General features: G+C 35.5%; 1 long non-coding RNA gene across 1 annotated transcript in view; it reads right to left on the bottom strand.

Annotated features, from left to right (window-relative positions):
• LOC130014131 (uncharacterized) overlaps nucleotides 1-24,404 on the bottom strand; it is a 73,750-nt gene that overhangs the window by 29,544 nt on the left and 19,802 nt on the right. The window contains exon 2 of the long non-coding RNA XR_008789126.1: nucleotides 13,625-13,656. This is a non-coding gene — a long non-coding RNA (uncharacterized LOC130014131). The remainder of the gene's footprint in view (nucleotides 1-13,624; nucleotides 13,657-24,404) is intronic.

Raw genomic sequence — 24,404 nt, 5'->3', positions numbered from 1 at the left:
AGGGGCAACAAATAATATCGCCGTGATCAGTGACTCTGGATTTTCATAGGCCTTTTCCCTATAACTGGCCGAGTTCCCCCTAAAATATTTCAGTGACAATTACTCCTCGTAAAATTGAAGTAGTGCGGTTCCTACTTATGACTAGCTAGCCACAAATCCAAAGTTTGAAAAACAAATCTCTATAACACCCATGTAGAGTTTACAAGAATGGTGTCTTATAAAACCCTGTTAACTGACATGTAATGCAAAAAGAATAAAGAAAATTGTATATAGCTGTGTGAACCATATAAATGGTATCGGGTGGATCAAATAACAGGAATTTGAATGAGTGGTTGACCAAGACTACGTCAACAACTGTGTAAAATAAAATTCGTATTTTAAATCACTTCGAGACTAACTAGAATGTTAGCGCGATATTTCGATTGTAAAATATGCTTTAAAAGGCGCAGCGACAAATGCTATGATAAATCTAAAATGAAAGAAGAATAAGAAAAAAAAAAATATCCCAAAACACGAAACCCATCGCGGGGATAATGACGTACTAGACAATTTTCTTAAACAAGGGTTGGAGTGATTATTGAATTAAGCTATTGCCTCGCGACTTTCTTTTCATCCCTTCACTTTTAATGAAAAGAAGGAAACAAGTTAAACAATCTTAAATAAACTTCTCTTAGGCAAGTTTTCTTCCTTAATTGGTAAATTAATATGTTGGCATAGTTACAGGAAAACTACTGCAAAATATTTCCATCTAATGTCTATTAACTTACTTAGAATAGACTGCTGTTTTTTATGTGTTTACACAAGCACCTTGATGAATCTGATTCCATGTTTTGAGCTTTAAGGGTTTATAAGATATATTTTATTTAAAGCCGATTTATATTGATTTTAACATTGAAATGGGGAATAAAATATTGCTATAAACATAGTTAAAGGAACGGTCTCGGATTTCTCACCTGATACAAGACCCTGAATGTTAAGAACATTTCCGTACATTATATCCTCTTGTGCATTTTCAGATTAGAACATTGAGACGTTCGGAAGTAATATTATATTTACACTGTCGCACATTTTCAGATCAGAATATAGAGAAGATCGTGAATTATCTCCATTATATAATTCTTTGAATAACATGATAGATGTTATAGCTAGATCTCTGAACTTTGACATGTATATAGACACACCTAGTTAAATACATTGTATACATAACAAACCTTATGGCCAATCACTTATGAAAACTGTCCGTTTAAATTCCTTCGAAAACAATAGCATCTTCATATTTCGTCTAGCACATAGATACAAAAATATCTAAGACGCCTAACGAATTAAACAGTTTTTAAAATATCCATGGAAAAACTCATTTAAACCATTTCAAAAGTGCACCAAATGACACAAGAGTACATACTGCAAATTTGAAAGACACTCAACAGTGTCATGATATTTGTGAAACTACAAAACTACAGATACATTTGCCAAAGTTTAAATTTGTCACAAAATAAGTGTCAATGCCGCCGGCCATCACCAAAGAAAATATTTAATGAAAAAGGAAAGCACAATTTGAGTTAACTATATAGCGGATTACGCACAATATTATTTTGAATTAATTTGCAATTGGGCATCCATTTTAAGACTTGATTTTTCGTAAATACAGATTTTCCAAGCCAATATTCAGAGAGTTGTTACAAGCGGACATACAATGCATAGTAAATTCTGCAGCACCGTGCGAGCCAGAAACATTTTATTTGTTAATACCAGAAAATAAGATCGATGAACAATGCGTTATTTTAAGTTACATTTTTAAACAATAGGATAACGAATACGTTTGACGACTAAAACATGATATCAGATTGGAAACATAAAAGATAATGGAGTAACTGAAACCACACCCATCCTTGTATGAAATCAGTTGATACACAAATGAAGAGTCCCGGGGAAGAACGATCTAAGTCACTTTTTCAAGGAACCCCAGTTAATGGCGCCATCTGGTAGCAAATTGTATAAGCTTTCTGTAGAACAATCAATTTCAGGTAAAAACGATCAGTCACATCGAACCAAGGCCCTTCTGAAATGGCCTCCCGGACAAATACAAGTCCATCGTATTTATTTGACCTTGATTTGGCTGAAAAGTGGAAGTCAGTTATTGTACTGGTAATTATGATTCGTATTAAACATCATTTTGAAGTTATAATTAAACCCACTCGTTGTTCTGTTCGCGTCAAGCATTCTCGTCCAAAAGTCTGTTTTGCCTTTTATGCGAAAAGACAAAAATGTGACTTAGATCGTTCTTCCCTTGGACTCTTCAAATGTATATCAGATTCACGTAGCTGACACAAGGGAAGGGGTGCTTACTAGTTTGCCGGTTAGGGTTAGTGTGGTGGTTCAACCCTCTCTTGGTCTTGTGGCATAACGTCGCAAACCATCAGTAGGTCCTGTTGATGCGTTTGATACAGATTTCTATAGTTGAAGACAACAAAAAGGCAGCCCAAGAACTCTTTTACTAACAACAGAAATCGCGCCATCTTAACATTACCCCCTGATAATCTCGCCATATTTCGTGTCGTACTTGGTCGATACTCGACCATCGTGCCAACTTTCAAAACAACGACATATTTTGTTTCGCACATTAAACTGTAGATATAAGGGAAAATAGAGAAATACAAAATCTTCCTCGCAATAACGAAGCTTCCGGACCTTCATCCTGCTCTTAAGAGAACAGATTAAGGCTTGCGTGACGTAGATTAATTCATATTTTAGATAGCCGTTAGAGGACATGGTTATTTTATAGTTAAAGACGACCCCGATAAGAAGGATAATCGAGACTTTGATTTAATGTGTCTGGCAAGTTCGAAGATCAAAAGCAGATGGGAAATGATTTAAGGAACAAATACTGTAGCAAAGTTCACAATATTTAAAAATCAGATTGACAATTTTTATTAAGTGCATGTAACCACGAGTTATTATTGCAGATCCTGAATAAAATCTAAGTTTACATGTTACGACGTGTCACCGAGGGTCATAATATATACAATGTTATAGAACAATCCTTGAGATAAATTAAGTATAATAAGTATGCTAGACTAATATACGAAGGACAGCTTTACATTTATTACTCTAAGAATCTATGCAAAAAATAACTCCATACATTTTTTATATGTGATATATCGCCCTGTTTTGAAAAGATTATAGGCAATAAAAATGATGGGAATCAAGAAATGTTTCATAAATTTTCTTTTTTTGTTGATTTATTTTATATAATTAGCCGTGTTTAAGAAATACAACCAAAAACAAAAATATACTACGACACAAAACACATTGCACATATTATTTACTAGTATTCTTTAGGGTAAATCTTGTTGCTCCATTTAAAGGTAAATTTGTTGCGAGCACTTCCTCTGCTGTAAACAAGATCATAAAACTAAATAATGATCTTCTATGAAGCAGTGAAAATACTAGCAGCAAAAAATAATGTGTCTTGAGTTATCTCCCGTTCTTCTTCTTTCATCCCTCGTCACATGCAAAAGGTACAACAAAAAGCTGGTAATTGGCATGTTGAGATGTATGGGCGGAGCTCTTTGGTTTTCCCGATGAGTTCTTCTTTAGCACCAGTCTATCGTCTAGCATATGCTTCCGCAGCCTTTGTCCAGTCTAGCTTTAAAGATATTATCGTTGGTTCCGATGATGTTGGTCATGTCCAGGCTTTCTCTTATTCATTTTGAACTGTACGTATTGGAGCTGATAGGAAACCATTTGGCAAGCTTCTAAGCTTGATCCTATACGCCGCCCATGCGTTTTAATACAATTAAATTAAAATTGGATCACTATGTCATTTCGATTACTTTATCCGATTTATACAACATTGCAATCTAACATGCTTTAAATGACCTTGACATATTGTCAGAAAAAGTGGCATTTTTACCAGACAATTGTTTGCCAAATTGCTACAACCCCCAAACTGTCGCGAATCATTACCACATACACTTTCCCATAATTCACACGCAAGATACCATTTCAGACAATATGATTAGTCAAAAAGATCACGTGATCAAACATAAGATATCAGATGTCAACATAAAAAGTACAAGAAAAGGGATTAAAATAAACATTGAAACAAAAACAATACTTTTAAATGTATTGGGAAGGATGGTATAGCGGACCGACCGAATATTTTAGTTCGTAGAAAATAAGGCCTGATTGCAATTGACATGACGTGAATATTATCAAGGGACATGACCCGAAATTTATAAACATGACTAATTTGTTATAACGTGGGTCAAATGGGTTCAAGAATGCTGCCAAAGTTTTAACAAAGATATAGACGTCACGCTAAGAAACCTCCCCAAACAATCAGCCTACTTTCTTGATATAGACATGCTGCTCAGATTAATAATACATTGTGCTATAAAATATGGATGTTAGAATCATAAAAGCGACAGTTTTCGAAAACATTATCCTGCGTTTCTAAATTGTCTGGAGAGAAGTTCTTCAAACATCATTTTTTTTAATAGGAAACTGTATTTATTGAATTTGATTGTGACAGTTAGTTTTGTTAATGATTCAATTTCGAATTTAAAAACAGACCTAAATTAATAGTACGTCATAGATCATGGTATAGTTTCCAATTATTTTGAGCAATCATAGGGGGGTCCATTTTTTACGCTTTTCAACATAAACCACCACTTAAATCATGGAGAATAAAGTAAAAACAATAAAAACAAAAATGAAATGTTGTTCCGAACCACATTAACCCCATGTACATGTCCTCTGAAAATTTATCCCCCTAATTTAACCCTATTTGCAGAATATTTTTCTTTTGAATTTTGAGCTTGAATAAACAGCAATAGTGGCTTTATTTAGATTTTCGACGGTGCTGAGTCCAAATATGTTCCCAATCATATCAACCCAATGCACATGCACTATGAAAATTTATCCCCCTAATTTAACCCTATTTGAAGATTATTATTTTTTTTCAATTTTGGGCTTGAATAATATGCAATAGTGGCTTTATTTAGATTTTCGACGGTGCTGAGTCCAAATATGTTCCCAACCATATTAAACCCATGTACATGCTCTCTGAAAATTTATCCCCCTAATTTAACCCTATTTGAAGATTTTTTTTTTCAATTTTGAGCTTGAATAATGTGCAATAGTGGCTTTATTTAGATTTTCGACGGTGCTGAGTCCAAATATGGCCTCAGTTTTAATCTCCTAAAATCCAATATGGCGGCTAAAATCACAATTTTCTGTCATAGATAACCAATATATCACAATAATGATTGTAATATGTCTTTTTCGAGGTTTTCGTGGGTGCTGATTAAGAATATATGGTCAGAAATAGAAGAGGAACATCCAATGTGGCGATAATACCATATGGGTCTACAAGTGTTACATCTGACCAAAGGTAATGTCAAGTTTAAACTCTGTCTAATGAAATGTAGATTTTAGCCGCCATATTGGATTTTCGGAGATTAAAACTGAGGCCATATTTGGACTCAGCACCGTCGAAAATCTAAATAAAGTTGTATGATAAGCCACTATTGAATGTTATTCAAGCTCAAAATTGAAAAAAAATAGGGTTAAATTGGCGGGGGGGGGGGGGAATACATTTTCAGAGGGCATGTTCCTGGGGGTTAATTGGCTAGGGAAACACAATTTCAATCTTTTTATTTTTTGTTAATTTGGACAGGAGTTTACTCAAAATTGTGATTACCCCCCCCCCCCCCAAACACAAAGGGAGACAATGCAACAATAATTGCTTTTATAAGTACATTATTGAATTATAATTAAAGGACCTCTTTGGTTTACAGGTCGACTATTGAACAACACGTGAGTTTTAAAATTATTGTCTTCAAAAACAAAACAAACCGAAATCAATGCTTAGCAAATGAATCAAATTCTTAAATGGAATTTAGAGACGTATCTCACATACTGAAATGTCTGCGATGTCACCACCACGGAGACATGCGTATAACTGAATTTTTATTTATTTTCTTTGAAAGGTATCACAGAGATATGTTCATTAAAATGGCTTGCGAGGCCTTCAATGCCAATAAACTAAAATATATCTAGGACTGTTCCTGTAAACAAAGATATGAATTGGATACAAATTGTATTTATAGAGTTACTCATATTTCGTGTCTGAGAGGTAATTTGTATGCGGTTATTACTTGAACATAACTCGATGTGGATTCGAAAAAGCAATTATTTCTGAAATAAAAATTATATAAAATTTCAATAATAATAGGCATACAAATGAATTTCTAATCCCGCAGAAAGTGGAATAAAAGAATGAAAAATCAACTACCGATTATTAGACTTATTTTTTTTGTTAATTGCAATGTTTATTGCATTCCATGTCTCGGCCTCTTTCCTTTTTTCTAGACTTTAAATTTAAATGTATTACAAGTGTCATCTGATCGGATTTCTCTATTTCGTCGATTGACTTACTCAAAATAATGAATATTCACGAAACAACTACAGACAATGTAAATGCGAACCCTACACTGTGGTTCTAGACCAAAATGTCAGTACAAACGACCATTAAAATTTCACGTGAGAATGACTTAAAAGTGGAAACAACTATAACAGGAAGTAAAAGAAATCAAATGGAATGAGATTTAACGTCCTACAGCTCGGCACGAAGCAGGCTTACGGAGAAGGACTTACGTCATGCAGTGTGCTATGATGGACACCTTTCCACCGACTCTTCATCGAATTCTGTTTACTCACGAAACTAATGAATATTCACGAAACAATGTAAATGCAAACCCCGTACACCATTAAAGTGTCACGTGAGAATAACGTAAAATGGACGGAGCTATAATAGGAAGTAAAATAAATGAAATGGAATGGGGTTTAACGTCCTACTGTTCTGCACGAAACGAGCTTTTAAGACGAACATCCGCCCACTTTACATCGAATTCCACGGCAACAAGTACCGCGAGTGGGCCTGGTTTGTTCGCCCCACCGCATCGACTACACATATTTCCCTTGCCAGGTTGTTCGTCCTGCAACAGTGACGGAACATTCTCGGCGAATACTGCGATCGAACCATAGACACCGGTTTGTGACCCAGGAGGAGGAGGAGGAGGAGAGTGGAAGAGAGAGAGAGAGAGAGTGAGAGAGGTTTAACGTCCATTCGACACAAACCCGGTCATTTCGAGACTACCATATGATTCAATTTTATTTCAATAATCCGTTGCTCGTTGGGGTCTTTAACAGTGGGAGGAAACCGGAGGACCCAGAGAAAACCCACGAGGTTGAATAAGCGACCCTACTCCTGGTCACGAACAACCTGAGAAACGAAACCACGCCAGTTGACTCAATGATAGACCTTATGATACAATGCTCACGCGCTAACCATTTGGACATTCACACACTCCCCCTATTTCATTATAGATGAATGTAGTGTATAGTCTACGCATATGTTGACAATTCCTTCTTCACTCTATTATTCGCGTGTTTTGCGTGCTTTTTTTAGTTGAATTGTATGTCCAGAGCGGTTGAAGAGGGTTTGTTTGAATTTAACAACGTTGTCAACGGAGAAAACAAAATGTGGTCTGAATCCACCAGGGTTTAATCAATTGTTTAGTTATGTGCCCTTAAGGGAACCAACCAAGATAGCCTGCACATTATAAAGTCTAAATTGTCGACCCGTTTGACCACAAATAATGCAGTATGTCCTGCACGAGACAAGCTATACTTATTGTTTCTAACACACATGGTACCATTTCTATGTGATGTGATCTTGTCTGTAAACAACCGTAGTAACTTTATTAATGGTTATTGTCCACAACATACCATCTGCCTAGTAGTTTCTTTTTCAACCTATCGCCCCACTCGCCAGTAAGTAATGACGTCTGACGTAAATGAGGCAGTTTACATACTCTTTATAGAATACTCGATAACCCAATTTGCTTTACCCCCCCCCCTTTTTAGTGCATTTCTGTAATTTCTACCACTATGCAATCCCGTGACCTTTAGATTAAATGATGCAGTCAGGGGATATTTAAAGTAGCTAAGTCTCTTAACTCAATATCATCCAAAACATTCGACAATGAAAACACGAATTATTTGTCAATTTTAATCAACATTGGTGTTGTGATCTTACCGGAAAAAGATGGGCTTCTAATCTATATATATATTTGTGACTGTCGTTTGTCTGTCTGTCTGTCTGTTCGGGGTTGGCGGCTACACTAGGTCTGCCCCGAGTCTGAAATTTGGGGTATAGGGGTAGCTCGGACTGGGGAGTAACATAGGCCAGGTGGCGTTAGTCTACCACTTCCGGTTTCGGAGTTATGACCCCCGAGCGACGCTGGTCTGTTCGGGGTTGGCGGCTATACTAGGTCTACCCCGAGTCTGAATTTTGGGGTATAGGGGTAGTTCGGACCGGGGAGTAACATAGGCTAGGTGGCGTTAGTCTACCACTTCCGGTTTCGGAGTTATGACCCCCGAGCGAAGTCTGTCTGTTCGGGGTTGGCGGCTACATCTGCCCCGAGTCTGAAATTTGGGGTATAGGGGTAGCTCGGATCGGGGAGTAACATAGGTCAGGTGGCGTTAGTCTACCACTTCCGGTTTCGGAGTTATGACCCCCGAGCGAAGCCGGTCTGTTCCGGTTTGGCGGCTACACTAGGTCTGCCCCGAGTCTGAAATTTGGGGTATAGGGGTAGCTCGGACCGGGGAGTAACATAGGCTAGGTGGCGTTAGTCTACCACTTCCGGTTTCGGAGTTATGACCCCCGAGCGAAGCCGGTCTGTTCCGGTTTGGCGGCTACACTAGGTCTGCCCCGAGTCTGAAATTTGGGGTATAGGGGTAGCTCGGACCGGGGAGTAACATAGGCCAGGTGGCGTTAGTCTACCACTTCCGGTTTCTGAGTTATGACCCCCGAGCGAAGTCTGTCTGTTCGGAATTGACTGCTACACTAGGTCTGCCCCGAGTCTGAAATTTGGGGTAGCTCGGACCGGGGAGTAACATAGGCTAGGTGGCGTTAGTCTACCACTTCCGATTTCGGAGTTATGACCCCCGAGCAAAGCCGGTCTGTTCGGGGTTGGTGGCTACACAAGGTCTGCCCCGAGTCTGAAATTTGGGGTATAGGGGTAGCTCGGACCGGGGAGTAACATAGGCCAGGTGGCGTTAGTCTACCACTTCCGGTTTCGGAGTTATGACCCCTGAGCGAAGCCGGGTATCCTGCTAGTATCTAATATTTAAGACAAAATAAACATTTTACGATTGGTACACGAATCGTGTTCCATAATGCGTTTAAACATGTTCCACAAGTCATGTCAAACGGTGACCCCATATTCTTATCTGGAGAACATGCCAATAAATCCCATCGGTGTATACTAGTATAACCAGATACTAGAGATTGCCATTGGATTGAGACTTCTGGCGTATTTCGCCGAACATAACTGCTTTAAAATTAGAGTAAAAACGGAAACGATTGAATGTAAATCAGTTTATTTACATTCATATTACATTATTATATACGTTGCGACCCATTTGTGTCAATTTGTAGACCCCAAATATTAGCGATTTAGCTCCTTTAAATACCCACTTCATTGTCATACAAAGCGAAAACGTAATGATCTCTTAAAATGCATGATATAGATTTTCAACTGTAATCCATCTTACTTTTACAATCTTATACAATAGACATGTTCCTAATACGTGGGTTTCAAATTCCAACACAATAATCAAGGTTCAAACACAAATCTGTTTAGAAAAATAATATATCAACTAAAAACTAATCAGACCACACTGGATAACACATATTAAAACCCACGATAATATGTAGTGCAATAACAATAATGTTCGTTCCAAAAGCGGGCCCACGAGAGGAGACCACCCTAGAATATATAGGCCAACAGAGGGCGATTTATTACAGTACTTCTTTATAATATGTCAATAAGCAGGGGCGGATCCAGGATTTTCAGCAAGGGGGGGGGGGTAGAAATTTTAGATCTTCATAATAAGAACGCTGCATCGTCACCTGGATCCGCGCTTGACAAGAGCAAATGGATCCTTTTCAGTACATTTTTGCTTGTCTATGATTCCACAGCCAACCCCCATCCCACCTGCACCACCTTATTCGTCGAGTCACTTATTAGGGATGTTACATAAGTTTCTGCATGCCTTTTTAACTGGTTTCCTTTTTTTACTTCTGTATTATTTTATTTATTAGAAACCCCAAACTGTCTTAACAGTGACACGAAATATGAATTGTAAAATGAATAAATAACCGCCTCAGCACGATATAAATGTCGCTAATGACTTGCAAAAGTTGATTTGTTATCACGTTTAATGATAATTCAAAAGAAGACCTCTTTTGATTTCAATCTTTCTGGCACGAAAGTAGTGTCAAATGATATAACAGTGACATTAATTGATATGTGCACAACAGCTGTATTTCAGCTTACCCATCATTAAACCACTTGTGGGTATAAACCCCTCCGTATTCTTGATAATTTAAAATCTTATGGTTCTGGCTTAATGAGGCGTGTTTAGGCCAAATTGGCAGGATCCACTGAAACGTGGAAAACAAAAGCCTAACTTTATTTCCATCGGTAACTTCTATATTTACAGGGTACAGCAAGAAAAACAAATATAGCCCATTCCCCCAAACCTACACATAGTGACATTTTACAGGCGATGGGTCACTTTTTCTGTTTAATTCAACGGAAAAAATAAGAGCCGTATTTTTATTTTACTATCACTTTAACTATAAGCAATGTTCTGTAAACGCTGTTGCATGAACATAATCCTAAATACCAGGTATTTACACACAAAAGTAATTAAATAAATCAATAAAAAAGCCAAATAAATCAAAATAATAGAGAATGAAGTATTCAAATCAATTTTATCTTCTTTTTGGTTATGATATATGTAGTTCATCTTTTTAAGCTACGCGATTACAATTGATTAATGTTATTGGAAACAGTTTTAACATTTTGTGTTTTCTTTACATCATATTGCCTGGTCACCAATTTAGGTATTACAGAAATATAAATGAGTGATGTTTAAATTCCTTCTAGAATTTCAAACAGTTTGTATTATTCGATGATGAATTAAAAGTCCATGATACATGTTTTCTAATGAAGCCAGTATTGGAGAATTATTTTCTTTTAAAATAACATCCATTTCATGACCAATTTTTCAATATATTTATCAACTAATGAAATAAACTTGGGGTTAACATCCTACTTTTCTGCACCAACCCGGCTAATGAAGACGGTGCCATGCTACATTGTACAATGTGAAAGATCTATTTGTTATATTTTTATAGTAACAAGTTTTTCATATTTTTGGGGGGAATCATGGATTAAAGTATCGAATGTCATTGTAAGTTATTCAACTTATTGGCTATACAGTTACACAAATATCTCCAATACTTTTTTCCGTAGAGTGAGGCTATTACAATAAACGATAACTATGAGATGTGGGTTTGTATTAAAAAAATAAAAATCTCGAACAAACGCGTACATGCCCGATTAATTATTAATGGGCGACCCAAGTGTTACTAGTTTTCTCAAAATGTGTACCTACTCTTTGACGACCCTTGCTACACATCTAAACCACAGTATTCCATTTTATACTGGCACAAAAATCAAATCTTTGAAGAAAATGAAAAAAATCATTTTCTTTTATGAATAATAATAGTAATAATAATAATAAATCCATTTATATCGCGCTAATTCCACATGTAGTCGAGCTCATAGCGCTACACCAAAAAAAAAAAATAAAAACAAAACACAATTACTCTTACAAATATTTTTCAAATATGAATAACAATACAGTCTTTTGGCTCATGTTTGTTGTGCTTTTGTAGTAAGGTTAATGTTGCCCCCGCAAGCCTGGCACGTTGTGGCTTGAAATAAGAGCATCGAACATTACGTCACGTTCGCTTCGACTGAACTTTGCCAGTGACTGGTATAATGTAACAAAAATGATCAATTATGAAAAGAGATGAGAGCACAAATTACAGTATCCACATAAATCAGTAAACTACACTAAAATGATTTATTGGTGATTACAGCTCCACAATATACAAGCTACAGAAAATGCTTTTACAAAATGGGATTGACAGGGGTTTAAATACCCATAAATCTAATAATAACTTTTATGTTTTGTATTTTTAACTGTTTTGTGTGTGAATTAAGGATAATCCTACACGTTTAATGGATATTCCTATTTTATGAATGGACGCATATGATTGCAACATATTATAATAGCATTAATGGACCACTACTTGTCGCGGAGTGTTGCCATAACCTATTGTTTTTGGTATGGACAATGCATTTAAATAACAGTAAAGTAATATACTGGAATGGGATAGAACAGTGAGTTAATGTAAACGCTTTACAATGTTCAATTTTAATGGTACGTCTGATATGACCAGGACATAGGCTTATCGAATTTAGAATGTCGAAGACGTTAAACTGCCAATAGGTGCATGGCCGTTGGGATCATATGACCACAGATCACTAACGATTTCCCCATTGACTTTAATGTTAATTTTCGTTCAACTTTTTCCCAAATTTTCGTCGAGAAGAACGCTTCCTACCACAGATGTAAAAACATGTGGCAACCGCTTGCTTAAAAACACGTATGGCGTTCATCATAGAAAACTTGAGATACACAAACTGGAAGTAAAGGCCAGTAAATATGCAATTTTCGGTCCTACATTTCAACATAACCATCCTCTCAACTCTCGTATCCTTCCGTTTCAAAATCATGAATATTCACCAAAATCTGGCCGAAAATATATTTTCAACCCCTTCGATACTACACCAAAAGTCAACAAAAGTCGCGATTCCAAAATGGCGAAAAGGAAAAGGGAGAGAGGGACTAAAAATAGCTTTGGACCTTGTTACGGCATAGGAATATTTAGTGAGCTGTGTCCTACATAGGGGTGAAACTTCAGGTATCACCAAAGGGCCCTTTTTTATTTGCTTCCCATATGTTCTGGCACCATGCCGGTGAAAGAAAATCAAAATCAAAGAATAAGTTCAAATATCATGGCCCTTTCAGTATATATGTTGGTTTATGTACAGTGGTGCACCCCAGGTCCAAGGGGTGACAGCGTAGGAATATTTGGTGAGCTGTGTTCATATGTACAGTATTCCCAAAAGCAGCACGCATGACACATATGAAACAAATAGTATATATGAACCCGGTCTGTGGTATGATATGCTTGATATTAGTTGTTGAAATGACATTTAAGCGGTTGTCAAGCCAAATGTATATCGATTATGGAGGGTTATATTTATATATGTATCTTTTTTATTGGCTGAATGCTTATGCCAAAACGACACACAGTTATGTAAGTGCACAGTCAGCTATTTAAATACCTTACACGCGGCTTAGTTTTTGCAGACTGACATATTATATAAATGGAATGGATTTTGTAATTTTATTGCAATTTTTGCATTTATTGATATTTACATGCCAATTAAAATTCGCACAAATCGCTGGTATTACGGAATAAGATTACTTTGATATTAATAAAAGAATTTTTTTTGAAGATAATTGCTCAAATAAAACCAATCGGTGGTCAGTCACGTTTTTCTCCGAAAGTAACAATTTGTGACACTTGTTGGGTTGCCGCTCTACACTAGGCATAACTTATACTTACATTAACATTGGATTGATACTGCTCTTCCCAATCTGAAAAATATAAACGAACGAAACGTTAGTAGTGAAGCATTTCTGGATTGGTAATTATCCTCAAAGATACTGACACGGTTTAGCCCCATGTCATATTAATGATGCTCTGTTGTATGTTGCTTGTCTCCGCCTTAAAGAACAATAAAGTTGTTCTTTATTGGGTACCAATGGATAGTAACAAGAGAAAATAGCTCTGGTATGTTTCGGGTAGTAGTAAATCGTAAGGATTGAGTTGGCGCTTGACAGTAATGGTTGTAACGCCAGCATTTAACTTTATTGAAACAGAGTGATTCTACATTTCTGGCGTTGCGTGAACTTTATTATATTGGTCGCAATCTCTAACCGGACAGTGGGGTTATAACTAGGCGTCATAATAAATAACGGGTAACGAACAGTTTTCACTCATGTTCTTATAAGCTGTTCAGAGTGTAGCTGTCTTATATCTCTAATTGACGTCCTACCCTCATGAAATGAATGATGGAACCAGAGAACCAGTTATTCTCCTCTAGTCCCTAGTTTGCTTTATCGAATCGCTCTGGCTCTTCTCTAGACATTGGGTCTAGAAACCCATGAAGCAGTTTTGAAATTATAATTAATTACACGGGATAAATAAAAAAAAATCACCAATATCTTAAATTATTTTAATTGTTCCCCTGTAACCTCCAAAACAAAACATACATATTAATAAAATGTCGAAACAAAGAACTGGGTTTCTGGCTCATACAATTTTACAAGAGATTCCGTAATGCAACTTCATGCGGCGATAACAGATTGTCAAGGCATATAATTCAGGTTTTGTCCTTTGTGGTCTCTAGAGGGATACTAGAGAGATAACAGTTGTATTCGATTGCACAAAATGATTCATTATCAGCAAATGATTTTTTTCTCAATATTAATACTATTATTTAGTTGTTATTAATGATAGTGTTAATACTACAACTAATATAACAAATTACAATAAAGCCGACAAAGCGTGTAGAACTTTGTATATTATCGTTGGAAAATCTATAAATCGCCATATCAGGTTTTACTTCATAAAGTTTTTGTTATATCAGTTCGTATCATTTCAGTGCAAGGAAATGAGAAATTTAGACCATAACCATTATTTCTAATTGTGTTGAGACATGATATGAATCACTAATTGTCCATTGTAAAACAATAACATATTTCACTTCATAGAAATTGGTTTCGATATATTATTTTAAAGCATATTACACCTACAACGAATGTTTGCAAGGCCTACAGTTAGATATTGATTGACCGAAATGGGGATTAACGTCCACTCGACACAAACTAGGTCATTTCGGGACTGACATGTGGTTCAATTTTATTTCAATAATTCGCTTGTGCGTAGTAATCCAGAATCTAACTATGGGTTTGAGTATAGGGAGTATAGGGAGACATTTTTTTGAAGAAAACTATAGCAGGTAGGGTAAAATTGAAATAACGCCGGCGGCAACCCAAGTCCAAAATTCTGAAAAAGCCACCTACTAAACATTTCTTCAAAAAAATTCTCCCTAATCAAACTTTCCTACAGAACCATAGTCAGATCCAGGACTATAGCGGTCTTTAGCAGTGAGGGGAAACCGAATGACCCTTTCAAAAACCAGGAGGTTAGACGGGCAATCCTACTCCTTGTCACGTACAAGCGGGGATTCGAAACCACGCCACCAAACAGTGTAATTGATGATGGGGACAAATTGCCCAAAGCAGTGTTAATATTACAGCGTATGTTGCGTTTGTGTACTAAAACATAAGGAAAGTCCCAGATTTGGTGAAATGCCCCCGGTCTCCCTCTTCTTGTTAACGTGATTTACACTTAAAGACGGGTATTTATCACCCTTATAACATATCCTACATTAAATATTTTGTTCTAATTAATACTTGTTTTACTACAATTTATAATTTAGATTTTAAAGGCATTTCCGACATCAAATTATCTCTCACGAGCGAGTTATGTTTATTTACACCACCTATATTTATGTATGTGAACTTTTATTTCATCTTTTTTTCCATATTAGATTTGAACAAATATTAATAACTACAATATTAGATTTGAACAAATATTAATAACTACAATATTGGATCTCTGTTTAAATTGTCATAAAAGACGTGAATATATTATATTGTATTTTTTTAATATTAGATTTGAATAAAAATTACTAATAACTACAATATTGGATCTCTACTTAAATTGTCATGCATAAAAGAATATATTATACTGATAACTAAAATATATTGGACCTCTATTTATATTTTCATATTATTACACTTGATATCGCTTGTGTAATATTCTATACCAAGGAATTATATTTATATATTTGTGTGTGTAAAAAGGATTGGGTGATAAATACAATCTTCTACTCGTCGTTTTTCATATAAAAAAACTAGTAGATTTTCTGTATATCGTACCCAGATGCCAAACATAAATGAAAAAACAAATCTCATTATGGAACTAAGTTGTGTATGTGCATTATTTGCACTTGAAGATTTTATTTTCATCGTATTTTCAGTTTAACGGTTGTACACAGGTTAAATCAGAATGGGCCAGGTGGATAAGTTATCCAAGTCAACATCGGTCGACGCTCCTTAGATGATCTTGGTCAGACCCAACGTTCTTTAATATTTAAATACGGGTTTATATGCAAATTTTCTTTCGTGTTTAAGCGTTCCTTGAACGGTTCCGCGGAAGAAAAGGTTATATATTTAGTAGTGTAAACCGGTACAATGCAAGCATTATAAACATTATTCACATGATTGCATTTGGGCTTGTATTATTTACAAATACATCGACGCGTTTATATCCATTACTAATCATTTGAGAGACTGATTGAGAATGGCTTGACATGTTTTAATATATATATATATATATATTAAATAATTTAATAGATATGTTTTTTGCAATGCGGTTGTAGGGGAGATGTTTAACATTAAAGGAAATGTTTTGCTAGCAATCACAATCAGTTTACTCTTGCGCGGGTGGTTGCTAATTTGCCACCTTAAGTAGAGTGAATATATATTACATTACACTAAGATGAGTATTACACCAAAGACAGTGTAACATCACACATATATGCAGGATAACACTTCTCAGTGTAAATTTCCGTGAATCTCTGGGGAATGCCAAACTGACAATACTAGCTTTATTTATACTTGACCGCTTATATGGTGGGCAGGCTGAGTGTCGATGCAAACAGAGAGCGAGGGTAAAGAAAAGAGTAATGGAATAAAAACATAATTTCGAAACACGCACATGTAAATTATTCAGTATTGTGACTAAAATGTGAAAAAAATGAAACACACTGGCGCCCCACCACTAATTATAACCCACCTGACAACGAGTAGTACAGTTATTTGGTATATATCCTGGCAATAAAACGCATATCAATGAATGTCTTGATGACAAGTGTTGTTACATTTCCCGCCGCCACCACTGTATTGTTTGTCTAACATGTAACCCGTAACACAAGAGATAATCTTTAAATCTCCGTCTCGGTCGACTATATTCAACACGATACCATTCCCTTGCATACAATTAATATCGCATTTACATGAAGGCTGGGAATTTGTTTAAATACCACAGACATAACATTACCACATTACATCTACAAGCTGAACAAGAATAGCGAGTTAATTAATCCACTGAGAGCAATTTTATATGACCAATATACATTATTTAATTATTTTTTAATTCTGTTTTAAATATGTTCATTAATGCTCGCTTAGACATTAGAGGCAGACGGCAATTAATCTGTCCGTCAAATGATGACAGACTGGCAACTAAAGTGGTTGATCTGTTAAGTTTCTTTAACTATTGTTTTAAATGCCTTAAGACATAATCCTTTAATAATTATATGTTTATGTCAACATTTTCTTAGTTACTAATTTATATAAATAGACAAATGTATGTAAGATGATTTTATTAAATCGAGACTATCACATAAGCCCAAGTGATGTTGTTAAGAAGAACGAAAATCCACAACACACTCAAATGCTATCGAGGGAATTCTTGAACGAAAAATGGTCATCTCATGTAAAAATATATACTGATGGATGTCACGATCCAAACTGCATTAGCTGTAGTCATTCCCGAACTTAATGTTAATATATCAAAAAGGCTACCAGATGGATGTTCCATCTATACAGCAGAATTAAAGGCGATATCCACAGCTCTTGAGTGGCTTGTGTTATCCACCGTTCAAAGAGCAGTCATTGTGTTAAAATCCCTTAGCAGCATAAAATCAATAATACATGACAAAACAACACCTAGACCAGAAGTTGTTGATAATATTCGAGCAAGTGTTTATTCGCTCCGAAACAAAATTAAAACCGTAGAATTTACATGGATACCATGCCATGTTGGCATAGTAGGCAATGAGTCTGCAGACAATCTGGCTCGCAAAGAGCTTAAGACTTAAAATATAACGTTCAGAAATTTAAAAGCATCGTTAAAACTTAAATTAAATCAGAATACAAAACTGAGTTAGCCAGAGCAAATAAGTTTAAATTCAAAATAAATAACGATCTGGTTGTAAAGACGGAGGTCAATCACTCATTGCGCAAAATTTGTGGGGGTAATCACAAGACTAAGAACTAAAGATTTAATATAAACCAGTGAAGTGCGAATGAGGCCACATTTTGACCGTTAATCATGTCCTCATTGCGTGCAATAAATTGGAAGAGAAAAGACTCCCTGTAAGAAGTTTAATGGAAGATGCCAAACTTCAATATACCCTCCAAAATGTACCCTCCCTCCCTCGGAATATGTCATAAAAAATTTATGAAGCGACCTGAAAATTCATAGCAGAATCGGGAATTAACTTTGAACTTTTAATTAATTTTTAACCATATGAAACTTTTGGACTAACATTTATTAATATGTAAATAATCCATGGGGGTACAACTATGTGTTTTTTACCGAGAGCTCTTCGCTTTTCCACATAAAGCAAGCGGATTCTTGGTGGGTGGGTGTGGTATTCCACGCCAAAAAATTACATGCACTCCAACTAGGCTGGATTAGTTAAAAACACTCCCGACAGACATTTGTAGTGGTAGGGTACCTCTGACAGAGCTATGTAATTGCAAGACATTTGTAGTGGTGGAGGATCCCTGACAAGAGTTATCTAATTTCCAGACCACCGCTAGGCTAGATTAGCTAAAATCTGTAAAACCTGAAGATTTACGGTACTGCTGTACAATTTTCACGTGGTACACTTTTGAGCTAATCTAGCCTAGTTGGGGGGGGGGGGCAGGGCATTTTGGGTGTGGAATACAACACCCACCACCAGATACCAGGCAGACTTACATTCTGATGATACCAGATATGCATGCATTGATACCATATAGAAGACAATTGTTACACTTTTCAGTGGATGACCCCCATGAGCTCCTGGTCTAACATGTCAAATAGTTTATACCAGGAGTCATGTGGACGAGAGAAACCGGTTAATTTAAAAGTCCATACGCTACATATGATACAAAAATACAATTTCCAAATAATCCTCACTCTTGTATCCATGATGGGAATATTTAGCGCCAAGTCCATTCAAGATATATTCAATTCAGACTTAGACACAATTAAAAATAGTGCATATAGTGAGGGAACGGCTCCAATATTTCGGACGACAGCCTAACCCCTAATTGTGAATCATAAAAAGGCGATTGAAAATTGCTACAGAAAAAGATCTATGTTTCCTTTAAAACCCCCAGTAATTTGGCATTCCATCGAGATATTGACCATGTGGCCTAGCTAACCATGCTAGTTTACAATATATTATTGCGTATGTTTCATTGATGGCGATCAATATAGTTACGTGTTATTCAAAAATAAATTAGAAATTGTCAAGTTAACATATACCTTGTTCTGTACCTTCAGTAAAGAATTAATGAAAGCCTTCAGCCATAGTTAATGACTTGCAATTCAGCATTCTGAACGGGTATAAAGTGACTGAACATATATCAGAAATATATGTGAATATGATATAAATATATCGTAAAGATATTTGACTCTGATTTAATTATATCTATATCCTAAGGACACACATAATTGGAAAGATAATGGATGTGTTGAACGAACATCCAGATGACATAACGCAAGTGTTTCGTGATCCATATGATCACATTATTGTGAAGGTTTGTGTGTGTGTGTGTGTGTATATATATATATATATATATATATATATATATATATATATAATTATTTTAATTATGTTTGATATTTAATTAATGTTATTTCGTTTTAAGTTTTATATTTCACATAGTCATTGTCCTCTGTTATGACGTAACGTTATTGTAACAGCATAGTAACGCTATAAAATGGCCTGACGATTCGTTTGATAACGATGAAAGTACTAGCCAAAATTTTAATTTTAGTGTTTTTTCTTTAATACTTGAATTTTACTTATATATATATATAATAATAATTTAAAAAAAGAACAACAACAAAAACAGGAATAAACGACCGACGGTACGCTTTTTATGATCATTAACCGCTGCTCTGATGTTAAAAAAAAAAGAAAAATGCAAATGATTAGGGTTGGTAACAAGCACACTTGTACATAAATAGTTATTTTATGATTATCTGTCTCAATATAAGGTAGAAACATAGTCTTTCAGCATATTTTACCCCACCCTTTTCCATATTGAGAACTGTTACACTCGTTTATATAGTTGCTTCTTGGAACACGATGCATAACGTATATATTATATCTTAAAAAATAATATTGCAGATCAGGTTGTATGTTGTTGTCTGGGCTATTTTTACAGGTGAACGTCCTAAACCAACCAGCATACTATCAAAATAAGTCCGACGGTCTAGATTTCGTCGTGACACCAGTATAAAGGGAGAATCCGTTTGGCTCACCTGGAGAAACTGGAAATATGAGGCCAGCTGAGATAATCCCCGTGTGCAGACAAGCGACATCTGAACAACAACAGCCACGAATTATAAGGATGGCCAAAATATTCCAAGTGCATAATTAAGTTACTAGAGATTACATATTGCATGAAGTAACAGAAAATTCAGTAATGTGTGTGTTTACCAAATCCCAACAACAACCCAAAACTTATTTCACAAGTGTATTGACGAATCCGTGCGGTGCTAATTAATATGTTCGGTAGTGATTTATATCTGAAAAACAATTAATTGAAATGGTAGAATACTACCTAATAATGAACCACAAACGAAGTGCATGGTATTAAATTGAACGTTCTTTTCTTTTACAAAAACATTCTTTACAATTATATATAAAATACATAATTACAGTGAAAATGTTTTATTAAGATGTGTATATCATTTATTTCCAAGGACTTATTTCATTCTATTACATCTTACCTGGATTATAGTGGACGTAGATGTCAGTATGTATATATTTTATATTGCTTTTATACTTCACGAATTCTATGCATATTAGTCCTATAAACGAAGAATTTAGCGGTATCTTACCGGGAGGTAAGAGTTTTGGAAGCCCGAGGGAAATATGACCGACATAAGTCATGTGAGTTCTATATATTAAAAACCTGTCACATTTCCCATTTTGGTAAACATGTCTTTGCCAACATTAATGAATTTTAAATATATTTTATTTACCTAATTATTTCTCCTGTAAGATACGTGTTGAATTAAACAAACACTGGCATGAGTGACATATTGTATAAAACACATAAAAAAATCTTTACAATCCAATGTCAACCGGTTGCTGGTAATTGGCCAAACTCTCTACAAAACGAACTATTGTTTTAGGCCTAAATTTAGAAGCAATATTTTATAGCCTACTTGTCAATGTGTCGTGTTTATTATATATTTTGTAGAACTGCATTTAGCTATGATTTAGAACGGATCGGGGCTTTCCCTTTCTTGTAAATATTTGTTGAATTATCAATGCTTATTAAATCACATAGACGTTACTTCGACTCAATCTTAATTTAATAAGATTAGAAATAACGTGGTCACAGTTACAAGGCCAAAACATGCGCAGCAACAATTCTAACATGTTGAGGACCTACATCTGTTCATGATAGGGGTTGCATAAAATCATCACTGATATTTACATCTTGTTTTAACCATTTATTCTGTTATTCTGGTAAAGCCAATATTGAATAAACCGTTTGTTGACATTCAATTAAAACGTGACTGTTAGGGTATATACCTATTTGTCGCTATTATTTATGATGTATAGTGTCTGAGTTGCATTATTACTCCCAATAAGACATGTGATTAGCTTTGAATAATATATTACACTCTTAATTGCATGGTATTTTGAATGAGCTTTAGCTAAGTCTGTTGAAAACCATTAAGAAATTTGAAAGACTACTAAATTAACAGTCAAACGGGTTATATCCCAGCGACAATTCAACTGTATAGTCAAAACATGTTAAATCGAAACGTATCCTCAAAGCGTCGGTCTGTCTTTACAGGAGTAGAACAAATTAAGCAAAGTAAAAACGTGTTTCGGGTACCAAATATTTTCTTAAGGTGTCGGATTACTATGGACAAAATGCTGCAACTGAACCAGCTGCATCCAGGATTTTACAATCACAAAATCTATATCAAAGCTAATCTAACATTAACATATTTAGGATTTGTTTCATTTCGCAACAAACAATTTAGTTTATGGTAAATTACCGCGCATGTCCAAAGCGTTTTGAAGTTGGCGCGTTCGGGCGGCTAAGAAAAAAACAACTTAAAATAACCTTCTCGGAGACAGGAAGTAGCCTAGGGTATTTGATCCACCCCAGGAAACATATGGTCCCCTGTGTTTAAAAATCCAGCACAATTCAAGCGTCCGGATGTCGTATAAGGGACAGCCTCCTATCATTCTATGAGCCTCTGTCAAGCATTGTATTTTACAAATCGCCAGTAGGTGTTTTGGTCTTGATATTGTGCAGGTAAAAAAGACCTAATTTTACAGTGGAAGTACCACTCTGACAAAGACAATAAATGTAATTAATTTCAAATAATATCCATAGACGTACCTAATTATCGAAAATCGAGTTAGATATTATTAACGAGCGTTCATTAAATCACTGTAAAATTTGGAAGTAGAAAGCCAAATGGTCCATGAGCGTTCATTAAATTACAAGTAAATTTGTAAATAGAAAGCTAAATCGTCTACATCTCAGCGATGACGTATAAGAGGTTCATACATCTCACATGAATATACCGAATGTACCTGTAGAGTTAAACCGATTTTTCGTGAACACTTCACAGGCGTTAATGCGACTTTAATTGGATTGATCATATGTGAAATAACCTGGCAGTTTGAACAAGCTCAAACAAAATACATTGTCTGGCAAATAAAACACAAATTGCATGGTTGTCCAGATGATCCTTTTTATGGATGAGACTGGTTATTCCAGTCTACATCGCTAGTATTCTACCGTGGGATATGTACGTTTAGCCTCGTTCATCGAGTCGCCTCATTACAAATGACACCCTAAAGCATTCTGGCACGCGATTCGTGTGCCAATTTTAAATTTTTCATTTTGTCTTTAATATTTGATATCAGACGATAACAGCTCGGGTGTTGATTTACATTGATTGCAATGTCAAAGATTGTGGATGATAGTGAGTTAGAGAGTTGCTTCCTTTAAGATGGTGCCTTTAGTGAGTTCGAAGATGATCCATTTCCACAAAAGCTAAGCAGAATTTTTAACACTGTGACCTTGATTCTGTGTGTGTGTGTGTGTGTGTGAGAGAGAGAGAGAGTGAGAGAGAGATACAACTTGGTGTATAGTTGCATTACATCCCTAACTTATGCTCAATTTACGCAGAATGATAAACAATTTGATTGGTCGAGACTTTGGAACAGGATAACACAAAACCCTTGATGAGGCTTAATGATAAGCATTTTCTGCTAGGGCTAAGTGCAGATAAGCAGTTTAATTGGTCGATCCTGCAAAAACTGAATAATGATCAATTAATTGATATATTTCATAGGGGTCTTGAGACTGCGGATACCGACCTTATATAATATAATGCTGATTTGTTTATAAAAGACACTTATAAATGGATAAACTTCAACACAATTACGGATAGGAAAGCGTCCTTGCAAAAATATGTCTAAATATTTTCATATTGCTCGTTAAACTTTTCGAATGCTTTTATTGCTCAAACCTATATTTTCAGACTTCTCAAATTGTGTAGACGAGTTGACGTGTGGCCATGTTAACCATATACTCCAAGCGTCCCAGAAATACTTTTTTATTCGATCAATATGGTTTCGTGTTCTAGACGATTCAAATGTTATTTCACGTGGGATTTCATGCACTGCTGTATTCTAACTTCCATAATTAAAGAATCTGGAAGACTGTTCTTTGATCTTCAGTTTTCATTTTTCGCATTAGTTATCCGCCAACGTACATTTAAATTTAATATATATCTATATGGCAATCGTCTGTTGTTCATATATACATCCTCTATCCTGAAAGCTAACAACGAAACTGTTATCTATTATGCCATCAACGATTCTAAAGCAAAATGGAAAAAAAAGACCTAAATTCATTTATTCGGATCGCAAGAAAGAAACGAAACACCAAAGGCCATTGACTTCAATAAATACATTTTTATAGATTATGAATTTGTGAAATCTTATGTTGCTGAAAAACCATTGCCTTAAATGAAACAGGTCATTGCAAAGAAAACTAATTTCAGAATGGGGTATAATTTGAAGATAAGAGTGGGAATGGCGGGTACGTACTCTGTGTTGGACAGTGAACTGCAAACTAATTCACTGAAACAACATTAAAGT

Source organism: Patella vulgata, chromosome 8 (assembly GCF_932274485.2).
Source record: "Patella vulgata chromosome 8, xgPatVulg1.2, whole genome shotgun sequence".
Lineage (NCBI taxonomy): Eukaryota > Metazoa > Mollusca > Gastropoda > Patellidae > Patella > Patella vulgata.
The sequence above is the reverse complement of the archived record's forward strand: the minus strand, read 5'-3'. Positions and strand labels throughout refer to the sequence as shown.